Source organism: Oryx dammah, unplaced genomic scaffold, assembly GCF_014754425.2.
Source record: "Oryx dammah isolate SB20612 unplaced genomic scaffold, SCBI_Odam_1.1 HiC_scaffold_20, whole genome shotgun sequence".
Lineage (NCBI taxonomy): Eukaryota > Metazoa > Chordata > Mammalia > Artiodactyla > Bovidae > Oryx > Oryx dammah.
The window spans coordinates 35,078,184-35,096,992 of NW_024070204.1; the positions used below are offsets into that span (position 1 = coordinate 35,078,184).

At 40.9% G+C, this 18,809-nt stretch overlaps 1 long non-coding RNA gene across 1 annotated transcript in view; it reads left to right on the plus strand.

Annotated features, from left to right (window-relative positions):
* Positions 1-2,030: 2,030 nt before the first annotated feature.
* The window catches only part of LOC120879355, a 77,106-nt gene continuing 60,327 nt past the window's right edge, over positions 2,031-18,809 (plus strand). The window contains exon 1 of the long non-coding RNA XR_005724772.1: positions 2,031-2,315. This is a non-coding gene — a long non-coding RNA (uncharacterized LOC120879355). The remainder of the gene's footprint in view (positions 2,316-18,809) is intronic.

An 18,809-nucleotide genomic window follows, 5' to 3' on the forward strand; every position in this document is an offset into this window, starting at 1 on the left:
AGCTAAAGAAGCATAAAAATGGTATCCATAGAGCTTAGTGATGAGAGCTAATTTGTGCAAAACTGACATGACACATAGGAAAGAAATGACTCCTAGCGCTTTTAAGGATAAGAAACCAAGGCATTTTCAGAAGTTCCAAGTTCATTCTGCTCTTTTCAGAAATACTGACATGAACCCTTTCAAAACTCGGCAGAGAGGCAAAAGTAGACACACTAGCCAAAAGAAGAAAACAAACATTTGAGAAGCAGATCTACATATAGATAAATAATTAGTCCTTCACAAACATAACGTAGCAAAAGAAGAAATGATAGACCTTTCAATAAATAGAGGTAACAACAAAGTCTAACGTTTGCTATGTTCTGGGCAGTGTTCTAATTCTTTCTGTGTTTTCAGCACATTTCACTGTCAAAACCACCCCAAACATACCTGTTTTGTAGATGAGACATAGATAAGATGCCTAACTTTCAGAGCTCACAAACCTACCAGTCTGCCTCCAGAGCCAGCCCTTTTAATAACCAGGCTTTTTAATAGCTACATTAGGAATTCTGTTTAGCCACTTAGAAAAAAGTAACTTTATGGCCTGACCTCATATCTTACAAAAAAATAAATTCTAGACAAATTAAAGATTTTTTTTTATTTTTTTTAATTTTTTTTAAATTTATTTATTTATTTTTAATTTTTACTTTACAATTCTGTATTGGTTTTGGCATAGATTGACATGAATAAAAATAAAATATGAAACAATAGTGGTACTGCTGCTGCTGCTGCTAAGTCGCTTCAGTCGTGTCCGACTCTGTGCAACGCCATAGACGGCAGCCCATCAGGCTCCCCTGTCCCTGGGATTCTCCAGGCAAGAATACTGGAGTGGGTTGCCATTTCCTTCTCCAATGCATGAAAGTGAAAAGTGAAAGTGAAGTCGTTCAGTCGTGCCAGATTCTGAGCGACCCCATGGACTGCAGCCTATCAGGCTCCTCCATCCATGGGATTTTCCAGGCAAGAGTACTGGAGTGGGGTGCCACCACCTTCTCCGATAGTTGTACTAGAAGAAAATATAAAATAAAATAGAAATAATTGGTATGGAAATTATTATTGCTTAAAAGATGTTTAAGACAACAATCTAAAAAGAAATATTTTATAATTTTGATTGCATCAAAATGTAGAATTTTTATATAGCAAGACAATAAAAAATTAACTAAAGCCCACCATAAACAAAGTATAAAGGAAAATGACAAGTGAGAAAAAAATTAAAACATATGACAGATTAAATTTTAGCATGTAAATAAAGATGAAGGGTCAACTGAGAAATGAACCAAGGCATCAACAGATAGATCATTAAACATTAATACATAAAAACTAAATATCAGTATATAACTAATGTCAGAATAATTTCATCTTTGATAGTGCTCAAAAAGACACTTATTTAAACAATGAAATATTAGTTTTTCCTGTAGAAATGATGAATGATACTATTTGTTGGTGAGGTTGGTTATGGGAGGCTAACATTGCATATACCACTGCTGAAAGTATAACTTTTGGGGAAGGCAATTTGGCAAGATGTCTAAATATCTTAAACTGTGATTTTTTTTTGAGTCAACAATTCAATATTTAGCAATTTATTCCAAGAATATCATTCTATACAAATGTAAGATTGAATGTACAGTTGTGCTAGTTGAAGTATCAATTTTAACAGTGAAAACGACTATAAAACCATAAGATGGGATTGGTTAAATAAATGAAGACAAAAGTTTTCACTGACATCTGTACATTAAAATTGGAATCATGCCCTATATATCACTTCATAATCTTATTTGAACAATGGAAAACATGGTTCCATGCTGTGGTTAACACCTACTGTTTGCTGGCTAACATCAGTGTCTCCTAATTCTTGGTGACAGTGTCCCATGATTCCCTTGGGGAATGTACCATTTGGTTTGATTTTTTTCCCACCTCCAGGGATAGGAAGCTGGTTGATTAAAGTAACTAATCATGTGGTGTCCTCCTGGCCACAGTGATGTTGCAGAGGTGAAAGCATCATGCAAGGAAACATCTAGCAGGGTGTACTTTCTGACTTTTGCTGGAAACTGTTGGACAAAGACTGACTCAATTCTTATCTGTTTGCCAAGGAAGAGGCAAGCAGCTTTGGGAGCTGCTGGCAGCCATCCTTGCAGCAGAAAGAGGGAGACAAGGTTAAAGCTAATGGAGCTGAGAAGTAGAGATGAGAAATAGTGAGAGAAAAACCAGGCTCCCTTCATAGCCTTGAGCCCGAATGAAGCCTGATTTGAAGCTAACATTATGTGCCACCTCGGACTCTTCAGGTATGTAAGCCAATAATTTCTTTTCCCCATCCTAATTTTTGAAAACCATTTGGGTAGGAATATCTATTTCATGTAATTGAAGGCATCCTAACAGCCATACATCTCTCTGTTTCAAACATATAATGTACTCTATGCTTGGGACATGTTGATTACAATTCAAAACAGCAAGTGACTGAGGAGGAAAGTATGTATTCTGTTGAACTAAAGGCTCTCATAGCCAAATATCAGGAGCATTGAAAGATTCCTGGGCTAGAAGAGTAAACAACAAATTGTATGCAACTGATTAAATTATAATAGTTTGATAATTAGTATTTAATAGTCCAAAATTTTAAAAATTGTTATTATCCTCTGGGAACATTATAATAGTCACTCAGAGCTGACAACTGTTAAGTGGTTCTTTCAGTCATTATTCTACATGTTTCAATACTGAAGAAAGGGCTAGTTTAATATCATGATCTTCCTAAGTTTTCTGGCTAGTTCATTCTCTATTAATATTTGCATTCATTTATTCTATATTAATGGTGTATTTGTAGTTTAATATTTGTAAAACAGTTTCTTATTTAAGCTTCTGAAAGTTTCTAATAATCATTTTAGTGCATAAAATTAATAATCTTTCTAACTATTCATAATTACTCTCCCTACACACACACATACACACACACACGCAATATTTGTATTCCAGCTGTTAGAATTTCAATATAAAATTCTCTGCAAATAGAGATTTCCCCCTCCAGGTTATGTCTAAAATGCTTATGTATATTTTAAGGTAAATATTCAGGTATTAACTGGAATCTTGATTATGTCTTATTCAAGTTACTGACATTATTCTCAGCTAGATGTAATGGTAATCTGTTCCATCACATAATCACTGAACACGCATGACTCCAAGGTTTCCAGATGGTGATGAAATTAGCATTTACCTCTTTCACTTGCCAAGGCCAAGGCCAGAGATGAAACCAAAGAGCAGATTTTGGATAAATACTAACTGAGGCCAAGGTCCAAAGTCGATGTATCATGTATGTATCCTTCTTAAAAGCTACATTTTATGACTGTACCAGGATTTACTTAACCAGTCTCCCAGAGAAAAATGTCTGAAAACACATGCCCCAGAATGATAAGAGTGCTTATCTCTGGGTGGCGGAATGATAGATTTTTTTCTCATTGCTTATCAGTATTTTCCACCTTTTCTCTAATGAACATGCATTGCTTGAGTAATGACGAAAAAACACGAAAGACTAAAACTTCTACAATTTAGAATGAATAATAACAACAAAAACCCAATATACACAAACAACATCACACTTAAAAAAAAAAAAAAAAAACAAGCAGAGGTACATCGGGAAATCCCTTTTGGGAAGACACTGCCAGGGCTTATAATAGTCAGGAAGCTTTTTCTTAAGATGTAGCCTCAGTTCTTCTTGCTATTAGTTAAGCCCTTCATCAAAGGAGTCAGAACAGCTGCTAATCCTCATCTAAATCCACCACCAGATTACATTTCCTTCCCTCTGTCTTCTCATTTTTAAGCTGAACTTTCCTTTTCGTGTCCTTTCACCACACCCTTATTGTGAACAATTATAGCATTAAGAGTAAAGGAGCAAATTCCTCCTTCAAGGACGTGTTCTTATTCTGTTTTATTGCTTTAAACCTCATTGGAAGAATAACTAAAAAATCTCGTTGAAAATAGGCTTTGGAGCCCCAACTTGAAAATGAATCGTAGAACCTAGCAAATAAGCAGAGCTGGAATGGTTATACTACTCTATCCTGGAGGCTCAAAGATAGAAAAATCACTTGAGAGAAAGACCCCATCACGCACACACGCACGTTTCCCATGTATATTCTTTTTCATATTTCCTGCCAGAAAATGCAGCAGAAGTCATTGCCTAACTGTGTTAGGCCACTCACTGGAAGAAAGCACAGCCTTTTCTCAGAGTGGAAGCAGAGAATAAGGATCTGACACATCTTCCCAGTCCAGGCATTTAGTTATTCGTAGTCTGATCCAAGCATTGCAGGTTCAAATTCATGCCATGTCTATAGAATTGAAAACACAAAGCAAAGCAAAATGGAAAAAAGTTCACATTAAAGAATCACCAGCTCCCTGGTTTTTTATATTGGTCCCAGTTCATGTGGGACCTTAGAGCTAGTTTACAGCAGGGCCTCAGTAAAGAATCGTGGGCATGTTGCTTGATCCACCCTGCCAGGCGGTTGCCTGCAGAGGAGGCTTTGTGATGTGTTCATAGATATACATAGACTTTGAGGACTTAATAAATGATATTTTCTGGGTTTATTAGAATTTTTCTCTTTCTTGAGCCCCTAAACTTACAGATCCAGGTCAGAGTTTGGGTAGGACGTAAGGGGCTGTCCACAGACATGTTGCTATGATCCTGGCTTCACCAGAAATGGATAAAGTAATGACGTGAACACTAGAGGAACAACTACTTGGATCAGTTACTCATCCTATAACTGTGAAAATGTTGCATATTAATTATGAATATGAATGTTGAACTATGACAATAGGTGATAAGCCATTATTGAATGTCTGAAGAGTGAACTCCAAGCTATAATTTTATTTTAGACAGTGGAGTAAATATTCTAATTGGGAGAATTTAAAGCACAATTACATTGTGTCAAAGAACCTGGTGAATTTGCTTGGCATACACACTTAGTGACTCATTACCAAGATCCTGGTCTTTTTCAAAACTGTAATATAAGCCTTTAGGCACAATCTAAAAGAACTCAGAAATCTTTCCAGTTTCTCAGTACATCGCTGTTTTCCTTGGTTTAGGGGGAAGTATAGAGTATATTAATTTAAAGCTGCAATTTAACAGATATAAGCCAGCTGTTCAATCTTGGAAAATATCATATCCCAAGTATTCCACTTTCGTATAAGCTTTAGACTTGGTACAGAAACAGGCAGGGGTGGGAGAGACGATAAGGGTCATCCAAGTCATTGAAATTTGATTACCATCCTGCTCAGAACATTCCAGCCAAATGAATGCATCAGATCATCATCAGCCAATGGAACCAAAATGGGCTGTGCCCAAAGATGGGGCTATGCCACCAAGGGCTGTAATCCAAAAACAGTAGGACTATGCCCAGGAATTGAGCTCCTATTGCCCCTTGAGCTCTCTTTAGATGGCTGTTGTCTAGGACCCTTAGTTTATTAAGGTGACTGATGTTGCCAGAGCTGAGTAGAGCAGAGAGTCTGTGCCTTTGCCAAGAGTGAGGCAGTTGCTATGGGAGAGGTAGTCTAAGAGGGGCTCTTGGGCCCAGCTTCTGCAGAACCTTCTGAAGGTAGGCTGATGAGAGTTGACATACCATTGTCCTCTAGAAACCTCATAGGACACACATATTTTTCCAGTAAGTGAGACAATTGCAAAGTTCATATTTCATAAATGCTTAGAAAGAGATCTCACACGCACAAGGAAATAAACTCATAACTAATAGCCCTTTGGGGGGAAAATTGTATTTTCATTTACCATGCTCACATTGGCCTTCCACTTAATCTTGAACACTGTTGTCGGAACTGGGCTGGAAGCCAGTTCTCAAAATAGCGTAAATGGGAAATATTTAGGCAATCCTTGGGATATACACTAGGTGTGTTTGGTTATTGTAACACAGTTCCCTTTAGTACTTTCAAAGTTATGTGTGATGGATTATGGGGTTTGAGATTATTATAGTAGGTGTCACTTCCCTTGTATGACACAGCTGGATTAGAGGTCACAGGAGTCAGAACTCACTATTGGCAAGATCAGGGGACACATGCCATATTTGGAGAATGTGCTCAAAAATGACAAAATCTTCCAATGGAGTAGAACGCATAAACATATTTAATTCATCTGTAAAATGGGGAGTGTTGATTTCTGAAGTTTTTTGCAGATCTACTATTATATGACAGAAACCAATTTTCAAGCAGTTGGTTTCAGATTGTCTATAAAACAGGGGAACTAATGGTAGGCACCTTGGGTATTAACCTCAGCTTGATATGAGGATTAAATGAGTTAATATATGAAAATGATCTATATTGGTCCCTGGCACATAGGAGGTTCTCAGGAAGTATGAGAGGCTGAGATTGTTCTTTTTATTGATGTGTGTCTAGAGCCCTTTTTAAAACCAGTACCACGATGCTCATGGCAGTCCTTCCGTTCCTATACCTCACACACATCCTCATAGAAAATATACATTTCTTTCAGTAATGTTGCTGTTGCTCAAATATCTCCAAATTTTGTCTTAAAAATGAACATAGTTGCTGATAGAATTAAAGCAACTGAGATATGTGCTTTGTAAACGAAAGAGGGCTGTTCAAATAGAACAAAAAGCTGGGGATTGTCTGTTGCTAGTGTAGATGCCCTCCACTGACATCTCCCCGATACCCATTTGTTTTGAAATGTGGTTTTATTATTAGTCTGGCATGCTGAGGCCAACAGATCTGGAAATAACGACCATTGAAAAGGTAGTTTGTCATGGTTTTCAAGAGGAGGGGGCATGTCATGTCCTATAGGGCCACCTGGGGAAGCACCAGAGTTATTCAGGAGACAGGAAGAAGGAGCGGAAAACATGGGCAAGAGCCCTTATCGTGGATTTGTGGGAAGGAATGGACCAGGCTTGGTAAGCAGGCTGGACAGATTAGGATTGGCTGGTTTGAATAATTTCAACAGGTTCTAGGATGTAGGGACTATCCCTAGTTGCCTTGTACCTGGCCCTGGAGTGATTAGGGCAGAGGGATATGGCTCAACCTGTGAGATCTAGGAGAAAGGTGTTAGTTGGTAAGTTTGGGCTCTGGATTGGTTGGTTATATTTGAATAGCCCTATTTTGTTTATAGAATATCTCAACCTTCTCAATTGATTTAATTATATCAGCAGTTGTCTTCATTTTAGAGACAAAATTTGGAGATATTTGAAGATATTAGATGAAAGACAGTCTCTCAACAGAGTTATTTGCTGTCTCTGGAAATTAGCTAGCCTTGAGAGGGGCATTCTCCAGAATTAGCAAGGCCCCTGATGCCAGAGGATTAAGAATACAGAATATAAGAAAATAAAGTTAATATACTATTTCATATTCAGAGCATCTTTAGATTCAGTGTTTGTTACCTAGGGAGGAGGGCTGAGGAAGTTTAGAGGAAGATGGAAATCTAGAATTTTAGCTGGAGTGCAAGGTGTCTGTCCTTACCTGGTCCCTTGAACTGATTTTGAGATCCCAGTGAATAAAACGGCTTAGTAGCAGACTCTGATGTAGTGTTCCTTATCTAGTCACGAGAGATGTACAGGTAGGTTCAAGTAAAAACTGTGGCATGGAGTTGGAGAGAAAATCATTCTTTCCCATCTTCTCTCCCGGCCTCCCTATATGATTTGGCCCCTTTCATTTTCAAGAGAAATTAGAAGATTTGGAACTTCTTTCAGTGGTCCCTGGGGTTTGGTGTTCCCAAGATGGACAATAGTAGCCATAGGACTTTTTCGAGTGGTTTTCCAGGCAGATGTAAAAGAAGTGGGAGCCAGAGCAGAGTGAGAATAAGATGAACACATATGAGAAATCTTTTTGGAGATTCCCGAAGAATTAATGCTTTTGGATTGTGGTGCTGGAGAAGACGCTTGAAAGTCCCTTTGACTGCAAGATCAAACCAGTCAATCCTAAAGGAAATCAACCCTGAATATTCACTGCAAGGACTGATGCTGAAGCTGAAGCTTCAATACTTTGGTCACCTGATTTGAAGAGCTGGTTAACTGGAAAAGACCCTGATGCTGGAAGAGATTGAGGGCAGGAGGAAAAGGGGCCAACAGAGGATGAGATGGTTGGATGGCATCATCGACACAATGGACATGAGTTTGAGCAAACTCCAGGAGATGGTGAAGGACAGGGACCCTGATGTGCTTCAGTCCATGGAGTCACAAAGAGTAAGACTTGACTTAGTGACTGGACAACAGTAGCTGCAACAAGAATAACTTGGAGGTCCACCCTATGCATCCAAGCCAGTAGACATTTAGGCAAAACTATAGGAGATGACATTATTTTATTTTAAAACCTATTCACTTATTCAGTAGTTAACCAATATTCATTGAGTCCCATTTATCAGTTACATCAGAAAAGTCATCTTATTTTATAGCTACTTCTAACATTTCCCTTGAAAGTTGCTCAGTCATGTCCAACTCCTTGTGACCCCATGGACTATACAGTCCATGGAATTCTCCTAGCCAGAATACTGGAGTGGGTAGCCTTATTCTTCTCCAGAGGATCTTTCCAACCCAGGGATATAACGCAGGTCTCCCATATTGCAGGCGGATTCTTTACCAGCTGAGCCACAAGGGAAACCCAAGAATACTGGTGTGGGTAGCCTGTCCCTTCTCCAGGGGATCTTCCCATCCCAGGAATGGAACCAGGGTCTCCTGCACTACAAGTGGATTCTTTACCAACTGAGCTATCAGGGAAGCCCTGAGCCGGTTGCTAAACTGTTGGTACTTTGAAATTGGCCATTCTTAAACAGGTTGATGACTACCCCTCATCCTTTCACTAAACCTGGTACTATGGGCTGGATCTGCTGAGCAGATGCCAAGAAGAGGACAGATGTACAAGGAAAAGGTGGAAGCAAGGAAAGCAGGAAGAGTTTTGAGACTGTATTGCAGGTCTGACATGTGTGAAAGAAGATAAGAATGAAAGAAGGCCTGGGTGAGAAGAATCTTGGCCACAACACAGTTCTGAGAAATGTTCAGCCAGGCTGATGGGGAGCCCTTGAGTCCCATGTCTTGTTGAGAAGGGCCTGTCTGCCTTCATTTCCCGTCATGCTGTCATTGTCTGGAAACCAAATGGCATAAGTGCAGTGCATCCCAAGGGGCAGTAACTGGGGCCATTAGTCAATTGTGCTCCCAGCAGCAGGAGATCTGAGTGGCACACTTTCATTGTTGCCACCTCTGGGATCAAAATAATTTTGACTATTTCCCAAATCAAATTTAGCTTTAACAGCCAAGGATTTGCTACCACTGGAAACAGTAAATGAATGCCCACTGGGGTTTGAAGGCAATTCTGGAAGAAGCATCCTAAAAGCATCCTGAATTTGTAGAATTCCAGCAGGGTCACCAAGGATGACTGAGCTGGTTATGCACTACACAAGGCCATTTGGTCAAGGGACCTGAGATCCAGCCCCCAGTTTGCTCATTAGGCTGCATGCCCTCGGCAAGGCTGCCTTTCCCAGAGAGGTCACTCATTCTTATTTGCATAAATGTTAGCACCAAGACCTGGATTCCAATGTGTTTGTTCAAAGTTCAATCACATATATCAATACTTAGCCAACACACAATCACTTAAATAATAAAGAAGTCAAAAGGTTAGCCAGTTTCTGCGACTGAGTAATGTGGCCAGAAACCTGGGATCTTTTCAGCTTTTCATTCTTTCCAATGTGTTAGATTGCTGTTCCTAGGCTTCTTGCTGCATGATCACAAAATGGCTGCTGTTGCTCCAATGTCTATTTTTAATGATTGTATTCAAAGCAGATAGAGAAGAAAGGAGAAGATCACTATCTCACTGCCAGTTTCTTTCTTTTCAGAAAGGAAAATGTTTCTCAGCATTATTTCCCTCCCCACATATCCTCCTACCATACTGACTTCCCTGTATATCTGCCAGAACTGAATCACCCTAACTGCAAAATAGTTTGAAAAATGAACATACGCTCTTTAAACTTCTGTAGTGGGAAGTGGATTTTGCCTTCAAAGCAAAGAGAAGAAATGACTGGGGAGGCAACTGTATCTGTTATCTGTTGCTACAATAATGCTGCATAACAAATCACCCTAACACTTGGTGGCCCAAACAACAATTTTATTGTTTTTCTCATTAATCTATGGATTGGCTGGACAGTTCTGCTGGTCTGAGCCAGGGCTGGCCAGTCTTAGTGGATTTGCTTGTGGATGTGCAGTCAGTAGGTTGATGGGCTAGAGAGGGGCTGTCTGGTCTAGACTGTCCTCAGCTAGGATGATTCATCTCAGTTCCAGATGGCCCTCAGTCTCTATCAGACTAGCCTAGGTTTGTTCCCAAGGTAGAAGAAAGCATTCAAAAGATAAGGCAGAAGCATACAAGTCCTCTAGAGGCCTAGACACCACATGGAGTCATTCCTCCCATATCTATTAGTCAAAGAAAGTCACAAGGCCAGTCTCAATTCAACAGACAGAGAAATAGGCTTCAACACCCTATAATTGAAGTGGCAGTCACATTTCAAGGGATGCAAATACAGTTTTTTGAAAAACTGGGGCTATTTCTGCAGTCAGTATACCATAGCAATCAATAGAGTTCTTAATAAATGAATGTAATGAAAAATGAAAGTGTTAGTCACTCAGTCATTGAAAGTGTTAGTCACTCAGTCATGTCCACTCTTTGTGACCCATGGACTGTAGCCCACCAGGCTCCTCTGTCCATGGAATTATCCAGGCAAGAATACTGGGGTGAGTTGCCATTCCCTTCTCCAGGGGAATCTTCCTGACCCAGGGATCAAGCCCAGCTCTCCTGCACTGCAGACAGGTTCTTTCCCATGTGAGCCACCAGGGAAGGCTGTGGACAAAATTTAACCTCTCAGCTTCAATTTCCCCAAGTGCAAAATGGAGATAATAATAAAATCTAACAGGGTTGTTCTGAAGATTATATATGTATCAATCTATATCAAGGAGCTTATAAGACTATCTTCATTTGGTAAGCTACCATATATTAATACTAACTGATGTTAGCCCTCATGTTTATCGGCCAATGGTTGATCATCGCAACTGTGGTCTCAAGTATCTTATTGACAGAGTCATAATGAACTAGAAATTCTGATGTTTAGGACAAAGAGCAAGAATTTCATCCTCACGTTTTGTTAAATTCACTTTTAAATTTATAGCACTATTCATAGATCGGTCTTAGAGACAATGTTGTTTGGGGCTATAATTTAACCAGTTCTTCTTGCTAACTAAGATCTACCTCTGTTGTTTCCATCTACTGAAAAAGGGGTCATGTTCTACTATCATGTGAATGTCACTAATATTTAAATTACATACTCCTTTTGAATCATCACAGACTCCTGGTCAGCCTGGCCCAAGTTGCTACCCTGCCTTCAGGATGTGCTGAATGGAGCAGTTGGGGAAAAGCGGGGGAGAACATTTGCTGAAAGCACAGCTTTGCCCATGGGGCCTCTGCTTCTCTAATAGTCAGGCAGGGGCGCTAAACAGAGTGCTGAGTTGAGTCCAGGCCAGTGTAGCCATCTACAGAGTTCCCCGCTCCTCCAGGGCCAGAAAGGAGGAAGCAGATCAATCTAGCACCCGAGTGGAAAACAAACTCATTTTGACCTTGACCCACAGTTAAGAGTACATTGTCTGGAGGTGGGGTAGGAGGGTGGATAGGAGGAATAATTTAAGAGTTTGGGATTAACAGATACAAACTACTATATGTAAAACAAATGAACTACAAAGATGTATTGTATAGCACAAGGCACTCTATTCAATATTCTATCAGTTCAGTTCAGTCACTCAGTCGTGTCCGACTCTGCAACCCCATGAATCGCAGCACGCCAGGCCTCCCTGTCCATCACCACCTCCTGGAGTTCACTCAATTGCACGTCCGTCGAGTCGGTAATGCCATCCAGCCATCTCATCCTCTGTCATCCCCTTCTCCTCCTGCCCCCAATCCCTCCCAGCATCAGAGTCTTTTCCAATGAGTCAAATCTTTGTATGAGGTGGCCAAAGTACTAGAGTTTCAGCTTTAGTATCAGTCCTTCCAATGAACACCCAGGACTGATCTCCTTTATAATGGACTGGTTGGATCTCCTTGCAGTCCAAGGGGCTCTCAAGAGTCTTCTCCAACACCACAGTTCAAAAAGCCTCATTTCTGCGGCACTCAGCTTTCTTCATAGTCCAACTCTCACATCCATACATGACCACTGGAAAAACTATAGCCTTGACTAGACAGATCTTTGTTGGCAAAGTAATGTCTCTGCTTTTGAATATGCTATCTAGGTTGGACGTGAGTTTGAGTGAACTCTGGGAGTTGGTGATGGACATGGAGGCCTGGCGTGCTGCAATTCATGGGGTCACAAAGAGTCAGACACAACTGAGCGACTGAACTGAATGACTGACTGAGGTTGGTCATAACTTTCCTTCCAAGGAGTAAGCATCTTTTAATTTCATGGCTGCAGTCACCATCTGCAGTGATTTTGGAGCCCAAAAGAATAAAGTCTGACACTGTTTCCACTGTTTCCCCATCTATTTCCCATGAAGTGATGGGACCAGATACCATGATCTTAGTTTTCTGAATGTTGAGCTTTAAGCCAACTTTTTCGCTCTCCTCTTTCACTTCCATCAAGAGGCTTTTTAGTTCCTCTTCACTTTCTGCCATAAGGGTGGTATCATCTGCATATCTGAGGTTATTGATATTTCTCCCAGCAATCTTGATTCCAGCTTGTGCTTCTTCCAGCCCAGTGTTTCTCATGATGTACTCTGCATAGAAGTTAAATAAGCAGGGTGACAATATACAGCCTTGACGTACTCCTTTTCCTATTTGGAACCAGTCTGTTGTTCCATGTCCAGTTCTAACTGTTGCTTCCTGACCTGCATATAGGTTTCTCAAGAGGCAGGTCTGGTAGTTTGGTATTCCCATCTCTTTCAGAATTTTCCAGAGTTCATTGTGATCCACACAGTCAAAGGCTTTGGCACAGTCAATAAAGCAGAAATAGATGTTTTTCTGGAACTCTCTTGCTTTTTCCATGAATATCCTATAATAACCTATAATGGATAAGAATCTGAAAAAGGATATATAAATACACACATGGGGTCACAAAAGTCTGATACAACTTAGTGACTAAACAACTATATATATATATATATATATATATATATATATACACACAATTATATATATATATATAATCCATATATATGTATATGAATGACTTTATTATACACCTGAAACTAACATGACATTGTGTCAACTATACTTCAGTTAAAAGAAAGAGTACATTGTGCAGTTTTACAGTTGTCTGTGCATGAGTGCATGCTCAGTTGCTTCAGTTGTGTTCAACTCTTTGCAATCCCATGGACTGTAGACCACCAGGCTCCTCTGTCCATGGGATTCTCCAGGCAAGAATATTGGAGTGGGCTGCTGTGGCCTCCTCCAGGAGATCTTCCTGGCCCAGGGATTGAATCCAAGTCTCTAATGTCTCCAGCATTGCAGGTGATTCTTTATTGCTGAGCCACTGGGTAAGCCCACAAATGTTGGTACTCATGTAGAAATATGTATGCATCTGTATTAACCCTACACAAACATATGCACATATAGAAAACTGAGGCAAAAGTTCACTAGAACAACATTACTTTTGTATGTACCATGCCCTCTGATATTTTCTCTTCTATTACATTCTTTTTACATTTCATTTTAATTTTTTGAACTATTACTCACAACCCATTAAATTGGCTAGGGAATGCTGTTTGAACCAAACTGTTTTGAAAAGCAGTGATTTATGTGGCATCATGTAAGGAGCATTGAGCAAAACTTTTCTCTTTTCCAGAAGTTTTGTCTATTTCAAGATTTACCAAGAGGGTGGTATCTGAAGGCTCTGTGGCTAAAGCAGTCTTGCATGCTGGTTAAGAGCAAAAAGTCCATAGGGAAAAATGCTTGGGTTTAAAACCTATTTCAGGTGCATTCAGTGCCTGCATGCTCAGTCATGTCCAACTCTTTCCAACCCCATTGACTGCAGTCCACCAGGCTCCTCTGTCCATGAGATTTCCCAGACCAGAATACTGGAGTGGGTTGCCATTTCCTCCTCCAGCGTATCTTCCTGACCCAGGGATCAAACCCGAGTCTCTGGCGTCTCCTGCTTGGCCACTTGTTAAAGAACCCTAGCAGAGTTACTTAATCCCTATCTAGCTTTAATTCCCTCCTGAAAACATGGGGATGATATTACTCCTTCATTACAGTTGTGAAGATGAAGTGAAATCCCTTGGCATAGCACTTAAACATTATCTATTTCTATTACCTCGAGAGGTGCTGTCAACCTTTAACCCTCCGTGCAGCTGTGTAGTCCAGTTTTTTTCTAGTGGAGAACTAGCTGGCAGAGTGGTACACAATGGGACTCAACATAAAGCTTGGTACAGAAAGAATAGCATACTGAGGGAGTCCTAGAGGTGACCAGCCAGAGAAGGCAATGGCACCCCACTCCAGTACTCTTGCCTGGAAGATTCCATGGACAGAGGGGCCTGGTAGGCTGCAGTCCACGGGGTCGCTAAGAGTCAGACATGACTGAGTGACTTCGCTTTCACTTTTCACTTTCATGCACTGGAGAAGGAAATGGCAACCCACTCTGGTGTTCTTGCCTTGAGAATCCCAGGGACAGGGGAGCCTGGTGGGCTGCCATCTATGGGGTTGCACAGTCAGACATGACTGAAGTGACTTAGCAGTAGCAGCAGCAGAGGTGACCAGCAGGCAAGGGACAATGAAGTAGGGGTGGAGTTGGTGAGGGAAAGATGTCCCACCGACCAGGAGAGGTTCTGCAGAAAGAACCAGGTGGGGGCTGGCAGTTCTTGCGCAGATGTGCCTAGGTCTTTGATGCTGTGTACATGCTCAATTGCTCAGTTTTGTCTGACTCTTTGCAACCCCATGGACTGGTAGCCTGCTCTTCTGTCCATGGAATTTTCCAGGCAAGAATACTGGAGTGGGTTGCCATTTCCTGCTCCAGTGGGGTCTTTCCAATCCAGGGATCAAACCATGTCTCCTGCATTGGCAGCTGAATTCTTTACCACTATGTCTCCGTGATGCAGGTGTAGAGCCCCTCTTTCTGCAAGAGTGGCTCTATTTAGTATGAGGTTGGCCAAAATTCCATAAGATGGCTCTAGTAGCACTTAGCAGTTATCTTTAACTTCATTCCAAATGGTTTTATTCGGTTGTAATGTGACAGCTGTCATATCAGCATGAATTTTAAATAAGCTTATCAAAATTGGTGAATTTTTTGAGACTTTGTCGGTGGTCCAGTGGTTAAGAATCTGCCTTATAATGCAGAGAATGAGAGTTTGATCCCTGGTCAGGATCCCTGGTTGGGGTAGATCCCACATGCTGTAGGCCACCTAAGCCCTAACATCTCAATTACTGAGCCCCCAGGCCACAACTAGAAAGAAGTCCACACTCCGCAGCTAGAGAAGCCAGTGCACTACCAGGAAAGATTCTGCATGCCACAAGGAAGATTCCACATTGCCGCAACTAAGACCTGATATAGCCAAATAAATACTTCTCAAAAATCGGTGAATTTTTGTGTAGCCATTTTAATATTAAAAGTTGGAAGAAAAAAACCCCAACATTTTCAGCTTATTATGCTTTATTGTTTCAAGAAAGGTAAAAACGCAACTGAAACACACACAAAAAAGATTTATGTGGTGTATTCAGAAGGTGCTGTGACTGATCTGATGTGTCAAAATTGGTTTGTGAAGTTTCATGCTGGAAATTTCTCTCTAGACGATGCTCCATGGTGGGGTAAATCAGTTGAAGTTGATATGGAGCAAATCAAGACGTTAATTGAGAATAATTAATGGTATACTATGTGGAAGATAGCCAACATATTCAGAATATCCCAATCAAGCACCGAAAACCATTTGCACCAGCTGGGTTATGTTAATTGCTTTGATGTTTGGGTTTCACAGAAGTGAAAAAATCCTTCTTGACCATACTTCTGCATGAGACTCTCGACTGATATGTAAGGTAAACATTCTGTTTTTAAAACAACTTTTGACGAGTGATGAAAAGTGGATACACTATAATAATATGGAATGAGAGAGATCATGGGGTAAGTGAAATGAACCACCAAAGGCTGTGATTCACCATCCAAAGAAGGTGATATTATGTACATTGTGGGACTGGAAGAGAGTCCTCTCTTATGAGCTTCTTCCGGAAAACCAAACAATAATTTCAACAAGTACTGCTCCCAGTTAGACCAACTGAAAGCAGCGCTTGACAGAAAGCATCCAGAATTAGTCAACAGAAAATGCATAATATCTCCTCAGGATAACACAAGACTGCATGTTTCTTTGATGACCAGGCAAAAACTGTTACAGCTTGACTGGGAAGTCATGATTCATCCACCATAATCACCAGACATTACACCTCTGGATTTCCATTTATTTTGGTTTTCACAAAATTCTCCTAATGGAAAAAAAATTCCATCCCTTGAAGACAGTAAAAGTCACCTGAAACAGCTGTTTGCTTGAAAAGATATAAAGTTTTGAGAAGATGGAATTATGAAGTTGCTGAAAAATGGCAGAAGGTAGTGGAACAAAAAAGTGAAAATGTTGTTCAATAAAGTTATTGGTGAAAATGAAAAAGGTGTCTTTTATTTTTATTAATACTTGAAAGCCAAAGGAACTTCTTGGCCAATGCAATAACTCAGTGCAGGACCCAAAGTCCAATTCTAGGCAGTCTAGATTGTAACTGTTAGGCTGCACTTGTGGAAAATTGAGTGCTGTTAAGGCTATTAAAGTTCTGGACTTCAGAGGCCCAAGTGACTATTGATTGTGGTCATCGACGAGGCTTGCTGTTGGTAAACACTGGAGTAGGCCCCTGCAAGGATCCCCAGTCCTTTGGCTAATAGCACCACTGGGTCTGAAGCATAAGCTTTCTTGGTGGAGTCAGAAGGATCTCAGTTTTTTTTCTAAAGACTCAGAAGCAGCAGGATGGAGAAAGGAACCACAATCCCCACCCTGTACCACAAACCCCACCCAATATCCCTACACCCCTCTGGCCCCTGGGGCAATTTCCAATGACAACCAAAACTGTTCCAAATTTGTTTTAACATTTAAAAACTTCTTCATGTTGTCTTGATTCATTAAATTGCCATATTTCATGTTTGTTTGATCACAAAATTACTTTGCTATTAATATCTTTGATCTTATAGACCTAATTAAGAAAAATAGGCTTTCTTAGGACTTCCCTAGTGGTCCAGTGGTTAAGATTCTATGCTTCCACTGCAGGCGGTGCAGGTTTGATCCCAAGTCAGGAAATTTCTGCATGTCATGAGATATGGCCAAAAAAAGAGAAAAAAGATGAACAGGCTTTCTCTGCACAGAAGAGCCCCTATCAAACTATATCTGGATCTTATGTTTATTGCTTATTGTCATTGTTTAGTTGCTCCGTTGCATCTGAGTCTTTTGTAACCCCATGGACTGTAGCCCACCAGGCTTTATACAATCTCCTCAAAGCTAAGACCAGGGACATTTCTGACCTGATTTTCTGTCTATTCCACATCCCCTCTGGGTAGTCATGTCCTTTGGTCCAGGCTCCTTTCTTGTTGCCCCAGAGTCTAATTTTTATAGATTCCTTCTTGGGAGTAATACGTCTTTCCGCTTCCACTTTTCCTTGTATCATAACTCCTGATCTCCCTCTCACTCTCTTGTCTAACCCCAACTCCTTGCCTGGGTCACCGCAGCCAGCTCTGCCTTTGGCCACCCACAACCCAAGTGTTTGCATTAGTGGACTCGTTTATCCCTTTTCCTGTTACATAGCTAGAAGAAATCCCAGGTAGATCAATCACAGTTTTGATCTTAACAAAATACAGTCCCTCCCTCCCCTGTATCCCACACCTGACCCCACAACACATGTAAAAAGTCCAGCATGAAAGTCAGAGGTGGGGAAAATAGGAGCCAGCCCCGATGAATGTGCACTTTGGGAAAATGCTAAGCGCCCTGTGTTTATCTTTCAGCAGGGCAAAGGACACGGGGCGGGATGGGGGAGCTGTCATGCACAAAGATATCAGCATCAAGATGAAAAACTGAATCCCTTCCTCGAGGCATTCCACCTGCCTTGCAAACAGTTGTTTAAGTAGGTAAGACCTCCCAGATCCTGGAGAGAAAATTGCACCTTGTGGCTGGAAGACCTTTCAGGAGCACAGCTTGTGTGGGCATTTTGAAGGCTCCTCTTTTCTGTTTCCTGCAAACTGTTAACAAAGCTTTTACAGAGAAAGAAATATGCAATCTAGAGCCATCAGCCTGGAGTTTTACCAAAAAAGACCAAAAAAAAAAAAAAAAATTGCTGACTACTGGCTCCTCAAAGGCTGTCAGTCAGTCAGCTCAGTCACTCAGTTGTGTCCAACTCTTTGCAACCCCAAGGACTGCAGCATGCCAGGCCTCCCTGTCCATAGATGACATTGACTCAGTTTTGACATTATAATTGCTTGCCAGCCGCAGGGCAATTTCCCTTTGAAGTAAGGGACTCTACCATCCAAGGCCATCTGGAGGCGCAGCAAAGGACATCCATATGGCTAGTAAGGGTGAAACACACAGGACCTTGTCCAATCTGCTGTATACTGGTTTTTGTTTCAAGATGGAAAAATCTAGGTAGATGTGGGGTCTCACCAGGGGAAGGCCAGCCTGTTATCTCCCCTGAACTCTTGAAGGGTAAGGCCTTCCTTTTGTGAATTCCAGCTAACCTCAGCCCTGGATTCAGAAACCCATCATCAGCTCACCTAGGCTTTTGGAGGTGGGCTTATGTTAGCTAAGTTCATATGACTGATA